Raw genomic sequence first — 7,605 nt, 5'->3', positions numbered from 1 at the left:
TTTTTTCCTATGTATTTACTGCCTGCTGTGGTATTGTGGCTATCTCTTACTGGGGTCTTTTTGCTTGGGAAAATTAGCTCTTAAAGATAACTAAACTGCTGTTAATTTCAACATTTAATTATGAATGTCTTAGAGATTTTATTTAAAGCTTTATATAGTGGCTATTTGTAGTATAGCACTAAGATAATGCACTATAAGGAACTGTATGGGAATAAAATCAGTTCAGTGAATTGTTTTGATCAGTTTCCTACACTATTGCCGAAGATGTCATAGTTGGAGTTAGGTTTTTTTTTGTTTGTTTGTTTGTTTTAGATTTATTTTAGTGTGAGTGAGTGTGGGGAAGGGGAGAGGGAGAGGGAGAGAGAATCTCAAGCAGACTCTCCATTGAGTGCAGAGCCTGATGCAGGGCTTAATCTCACGACCCTGAGATCATGACCTGAGCTGAAGCCAAGAGTTGGTTGTTCAACCAACTGAGCCACCCAGGAGCCCCATAGAGATTTTTGAATCACATTGCTGTCTATTGTACCCATGTACCAGAGGCTGTTCTTGGTGCTGGAATTATGCAGGAAGCAAGACATAATGTTTCTGTGCTCATGGAGATTATATTTTGATATGGAGCAAACTGGAGTTAAGTTAATAAATGATGTCAATTCTGTGAGCGCAGAGACTGTTGTCTATGTAGTTCACTGCTATACCGAAATACAGTAGAGGCAACAATCAGTATGAAATGAATGGATGTAATTTCAGAGAAATGCCAGAAATAGAATAAGGGAAAAGAATGACAAGGCTTTGGAGTTGTACAGATCAGGGTACAGTTTTGCTCATCACTGCTAAGCTCAGAGACCTTGCTGTCTCTGGTGCTTGGTCTCTGCATGGACAATAATATATACGTACTTGGAATTATCCAGTAGGTTAAGTATGATGAGATCCTGTTTAGCACAGGATTTGGTATACAAGAAGTGTTTTGTAAGTGAACCTGAATGTTTGGGTTCACTGTGAATTGAGCTCTTAGGTTGTTTCAGGAGCTGAGCTAATTTCTTAATTTGTAAATTGAGACTGACTTCAGGCTAGGGATTAGACCTGATTTGGTTGAAATTGGGTCAAGGAACAGCCAAGTTTTGCCAAGCTAGTCCTCTCTTTCTGGCTTTTTCTTCAGTACAGAGTTCAGAAGATATTTCATTTAGTTGAGATGGCAAGGGGCACCTGGATGGCTCAGATGGTTAAGCTTCTGCCTTTGGCTCAAGTCATGATTTGTGGGTCCTGGATTGGGCTCTCTGCTCAGCAGAGTCTGCTTCTCCTTCTCCCTCTGCCTGTCTCCCCTGCTCCTGCTCTTTTTCTCTCTGTGTCTGAAATGAATAAATTAAAAAGTAATTGAGATGGCAATCTTTATTCTTCCATCCTTTGCTTACATGGAAATAAAGTCTAAACAGGTGGCACTGACTATATTTCTCCCTTGCTTGTGGGTAAACAGGAGTGAAATGCCTAGGACATATTTCTTTTGATATTCTGCGTTTAAGCAACTTCACCTTCTTGAATTTGCTTTCTTCTGTGATTTATACTATAGTAGACCTAGTCCATTCTTGCCTAGATGGTCTCAAGAAACACTCACGAATTGACCTGGATAATGGATGTGATCTCATTGTATTGAAGTGGTAACGTACGTAACTTGGAGTGTTGTGATTCTCCCACTTCAGGTTGGGGGCCACGTTGGTAAGTCCGAGAAGACAGGCAAGACACTTGCAAACGTAGGCCAGGTAAATGTTAATGAAGCCTCAGATGAAGCGGGGTTAGGGGCTATTGTAAGGGAAGGGCTACTTGAACACTGAATTAAGGAGAGTAATATTGTTTACCCTCTAACCCTTCTCTTCTTTGTAGGGGAGGGAGAGCTTTATGGTTAGGCAGAAGAGACTGAAGAAAGATGATATCAGGTGCAGCAAAAAGGAAAAATGTAATTGGAATGGCCCTGAGTAATTCTCTGCAGTGTGTTTACTTGTCGCCAACCAAACAGCCTGGTCTCCCTTCCAATAAGGTCATGTTTTCAGTGATTCTAAAACATGACTGTTTTGTTTTTCCTTGTAGCTTTCTAGCAGGTTTTGAAGTACTTGCATGAAAGCCCTCCTCGGATTACTGTGGATTCAGCTGTACATCAACATGAGGCTCAGATGCCCACCTGAGTTATAGCAGAACAGAGCTAGGTAATTTAATAAATTGTGAACAGTAACATAACTGGTTAGGATTAATAACCTATGCCTTATAATGCTTTGTATGTTGTATTTGTGGACTAGTATAAACCTGCAAAGTGGAATTGGGGGCTTTGAAAAAATGACTTATTGTGACTCACAAAACATACAAAACGATCAAAACACCAGAGTTTCTTATAACTTAGAACCAGGAGTCTGTAGTTATTATGCAGTCATTCTAGGTGTTTCTGACTCAAACCTATTAGGATATAATGAAAAGTTATGGTTTGTTAAGAACCTGGCAAATGGATAAATGAATCAGGCTATTTTCTTGCTCTATTTCAAAGCCATAAAATATATAAACGAGCAGAAATAGCAACATTTTTAAACAGACTTCTGAATTATCACGGTTATCTAAAAGCCTGTCACTTAACATAGGGAAACAGTTTCAGACAGAGATAAGTAACAGTTGTCTTTATGGGCAAAAATGCTAGAGAACAACAACAAACTTGAAATAAGATTGGGCTTAGAAGACATTTCAAGAACTACTTTTGGTAAATTTGGGTAGAGGATGTGATCTTAAACTTGGTCCTTCAAGGCTACATTTTTACTATCTACCCTAAAATTTGATACCATGTGCTCCCTATCCATTCAGTGTCCTTAAAAGTCCCTGGTTCTTCTAGAAGTCTGGGAAAGGCTTGTAACCTTAGTGACTACTTTGAACTGCCAATTGACATACCTGTAAATTGCAGTGAAATTGATAATCCCTGCTGGAAAATCTCAAGTACTTGTAATCAGGCCAAGACATGTAGGTATGTACGTACATATGTATGTGTCTATTATATACATATATATATATAGTTTTTAATTCCTTAAGTAATTTGTAATGTTCACAAATTGCCTGTTGTTTTAACAGCTGCATTTTCATCTTCTTAACATGCATAGCACTTGTTAGTCCTTTTAAAATGTAAATAGGGGCGCCTGGGTGGCTCAGTCAGTTAGGTGTCTGACTCATGATTTTGGCTCAGGTCATGATCTCAGGGTTGTGAGGTTAAGCCCTGCATTGGGCTCCATGCTTAGCACAGAGTCTGCTTAAGATTCTTTCCCTCAAAAAAAAAAAAAAAAAAAAAAGATTTTTTCCCTCTACTCACTCGCACTCTCTCTCTTTTTTTTTTTTTTTTTGCACTCTCTCTCTTTAAAAACAAAACAAAAAACCTGATAAATAGGTGGATGTGGATCACGTTTTATCTATAAAATTCCCTTTGCATATAAGTATTTAAAGTATAATAAATTCAAATTCAAAAGAAATGCATGATATAAATTCAAAAGAAAGCTTTTTTTGAAAAAAAAAACTTTAAGCCACACTTCTGCATATTAACTTTAATCTGTATACATAAGTTAAATAAGCTTAAACTACTTTTAAAAATTTTTTTGTCAAAGTACTATACACACATGCGCACGCGCGCGCACACACACACACAGCTTAAAAGCCAGAGGCAAGTACTTTAAACTGTATTCTATTTCTTCTAGTACTTACTTCATTGACACTACATAATATGCCTCTCCTATTATTTCCTGAGTTATTTTAAGAACTTAGCTACTGATTTCCTGTTTTCAGGTGAGGATTTAGCTTTCTTAAATCTCCCCTTAAATCAACTCATTCTCTCCATTTCCTTTTTGATACAGCTGTTGCTTCTTTTTTTCCTTTTTCCTTTTTTTGGGTTATTGTTGTTAAATTGGTATTTAGAAATTATGTTCATGACGTTTGTACTACTTCACAGGTCATTTCTCTAACTTTATTTTCTAACCTCTCGAAATCTTAGTTTATCATAGTGTTTGTTTCTTGGAGCTCATTATTAAGAGGAGTAACAATAAATGACATAATGTCTTTATCTGAGAATAGATTTAGATACACTTTTGAGTCACAGAATTCTGAAGAATAAAGAGTATGTTGGGGTGTTGAGGGAAAAAGAAGATAAGAATTTTGTTGCTTCATGTGAGAATGTTGTTATTCTAATAGCTGATGATCCTGAGTTCTAAGAAAGTAGATGCTTTCAGTGCTGGGTGTTTTGTGGAGACTTTTGCCATTAGAAGCGTAGAATCTGTACCTTGAGAGATGATGGAAGAAAACCTCCCATGATCTGGTCTTCTACATTCTACACAGTGATTTAATTTCATCACCACCTGGTCCATATACCGTGACTACTCAGATATGTATACCAAATTCATATAAAAGATTTCCAACCGAATTGCCAACTCTGCCTGCTGTTATTAATTTTTAATAGTATTAGAATTCATGTATTTTTACATATTCTTTTAACTAAATCTTGCCCTGATGTTAAAGCTTATCTCACGGATTTTCCTAGGCTAATGCTTTCTTCCCTTACTAATGTAATAAATACATCATATCTTGTATTGTTACAGCAAAGTTTACAATGTATATATATATACACATTATTATATTTACTGACAACCTAGGTATAGTATTTCTTAGAGGCCATTATCTAATTAGCTGAATTTAAACTGCTGTAAGCTAATTTAAGAATGCTATAAAATGTAACCAGAGAATATAGATGTTTAAATACCATCAAAATAAAAAATATTGGAAAATGTGTCAGAAAGTATGTCTTTATATCATTCCCAGAAAGTCTTACTAGGAAATTCCTCATAGAGTCATATAAGCTTTTTATCAGTTATGAATTTTTCTAACTAGCCCAAAGTTAAATTTTTCTCTTTGAACTTAAAACTCTTGCTAGGAGTACTGAATTTTTTTAAAGTGTCATATACTTCCTCCCTCCCCACCAAGTTCCATTGTTTTTAGTTATTTTGTTTCTTGGATGCAGTATTTTATTTCCCTAAAGATACTTTAGATTTTTAAAAAATTTTCTTCTATTTCCTATATATATATATATATATGTATATATATACACACATATATAAAAAATATATATGTATATATATACACATGTATATAAAAATATATATATATACACATGTATATAAAAATATATATATGTACATATATATATTCTTGTTTGGTTTGATTTCTGCCTTTACTCTTGGTAACTTTTCTTGAGTGTCTAGTAATCTTTGGCTATGTTCATACTTAAAAGTGAGGAATGAAGCTACTGGGAAGCTCTGTTGACATGGATAGGGCTTATTAACTTCTGGGTTTTGATGCTGGTTGATTGGATCAGAAGCTGGCATTTTTAAGTTAAGAAATAATTGACATATAACATTGTATAAGTTTAAGTTGTACAAGTTGTGTTGGTTTGATATGTTTATATATTACGATATGGTTACTACAGTAACATTAGCTGAATAACTTTATCATGTCACATATTTATCATTTCTTTTTTGTATTGAGAACAGTTAAGATTTAGTATCTTAGTAACTTTGAAGTTTATAATATAGTACTGTTTTTTTAAAATTCTTTTAAAGACTTTATTTGAAAGAGCTCAAGCAGGGGGGAGGGGTGGAGTGAGAGAGAGAAAGAGAAGCAGACTCCCTGCAGGGAACCAGCTTCTCCCTCTGCCTGTGTCTCTGCCTCTCTCTGTGTTTCTCATGGCTAAATAAATAAAATCTTTTTTAAAAATGAAAAAAAAGTTTTTAAATTTTACATGGAGGCTACCGTGGGGCCTGAACTAATGACCCTGAGATCAAGACCTGAGCTGCCACCTAGGCACCCTGATTTTCCATGTTCTTGATCCATTCATCTGTTGATAGACACTCAGATTATTTACATATCTTAGCTATTGTGAGTAATGCTGCAGTGTTCATACGTAGATTGTTTTTTCAATTTATTGATTGTTTCCTTTGCTGTGCAGAAGGTCTTTAGTTTGGTGTAGTCCCACTTGTTTATTTTTGGTTTTGTTGTCTGTGCTTTTGGTGACTTATCTAAGAAATCTTTGCCTAGACCAATGTCAAGGATTGTTTTCCTTGTGTTTTCTTCTGTGAGTTTTATTATTTCAGGTTATTCATTCATGATTTCGGGCCTTACGTTCGTTCATTCATTCATTCATTCTAGAGAGAGAGCATGAGTGGAGGGGAGGGCCAGAGGCAGAGGGAGAGAGAGGATCTCAAGCAGACTGCACTGAGCACAGAGCTGGATGGACACAAGGCTCGATCCCAGGACCGTGAGATCAAGACCTGAGCCGAAACCAAGAGTCAAGTACTCACCTGACTCTGCCACCCAGGTGTCCCCAGGTCTTACAGTTAAATCTTTGATCATTTTGAGTTACTTTTGTGAGTGGTGTCTGTTTGGGGTCGCATGTGGACATCCAGTTTTCCCAGCATCATTTACAAAAGAGACCATCCTTTTCCTGTTGTGTGTTCTTGACACCCTTGTCAAAAATTAGTTGACTATATATGTGGGGGTTTATGTGTGGGTTCTCTATCCTGTTTTTCCACTGATCTATCTGCCTATTTTTATGCTCGTACCATACTGTTTTGATTAGTATAGCTTTGTAATATACCTTGAAATCAGGAATTACGATACCTGTTCTTTCTCAGGATTGCTTTGGCTATTGGGTTATTAGCTAGCTTTTTTAAATTTAATTTTATTTTATTATTAGCTAGCTTTTTAAGTGTATTCTCCAAATACCAGCATCTATAGGGTTCAAAAAAAATAAACTTAAAAAATTTAGAATAGTTTTAGATGTACAGAAGAGTTGCAGAGATAGTACAGAGTTCTCCTATACTCCATACCCAGTCCCTCTTGTTGTAAACATCTTACATTATTGTGCTACATTTATTATAATTAATGAACCAATATAGATTACATTATTATTAACTAAAGTCCACAAATTGTTTAGATTTCCTTAATTCTTAAGGTAATGTCCTTTTCCTGCACCAGGATCCCATCCAGGATACATTGTTACATTTAACTATACTGTTTCCTTGGCTCCTCTTGGCTGTAACAATTTCTCAGACTTTTCTTGCTTTTGATGACTTCAACAGCGTTTGAAGTGAATACTAATCACATATTCTGTAGAATGTCCCTCATTTGGGATTTGTCTGATATTTTTCTTATGATTAGACTGGAATTTTGGGGCTTGGGGGGTAAAGTGGAGGTAAAGTGCTATTCTGATCATATCATATCAAAGGCATGTACTATCAACGTGACATCCCTGATGAGATGATGTCGACCTTGATTATCTGACTGAGGTAGAGTTTAGCAGGTTTCTCAGTTACTCCCTTCCCCCCTTCCATATTGTATTCTTTGGAAGGAAGTTACTGTGCAGCCCGCACTTCAGGAGGGGGGCGATATGTTCCACATCCTTGAGGGGGGATTTCCTACTAAATTACTTGGAATTCTTCTGTATGGGAAATTAATTTTTTTCTCCCCATTACTTATTTATTCAATTATTTCTTTATATCAGTATGGATCAATGGATATTTATTTTACCCTTTGGGTTATAATCGA

Source organism: Vulpes lagopus, chromosome 3, assembly GCF_018345385.1.
Source record: "Vulpes lagopus strain Blue_001 chromosome 3, ASM1834538v1, whole genome shotgun sequence".
In the NCBI taxonomy this organism is placed as follows: Eukaryota; Metazoa; Chordata; class Mammalia; order Carnivora; family Canidae; genus Vulpes; species Vulpes lagopus.
Note: the sequence above shows the minus strand (reverse complement) of the source record.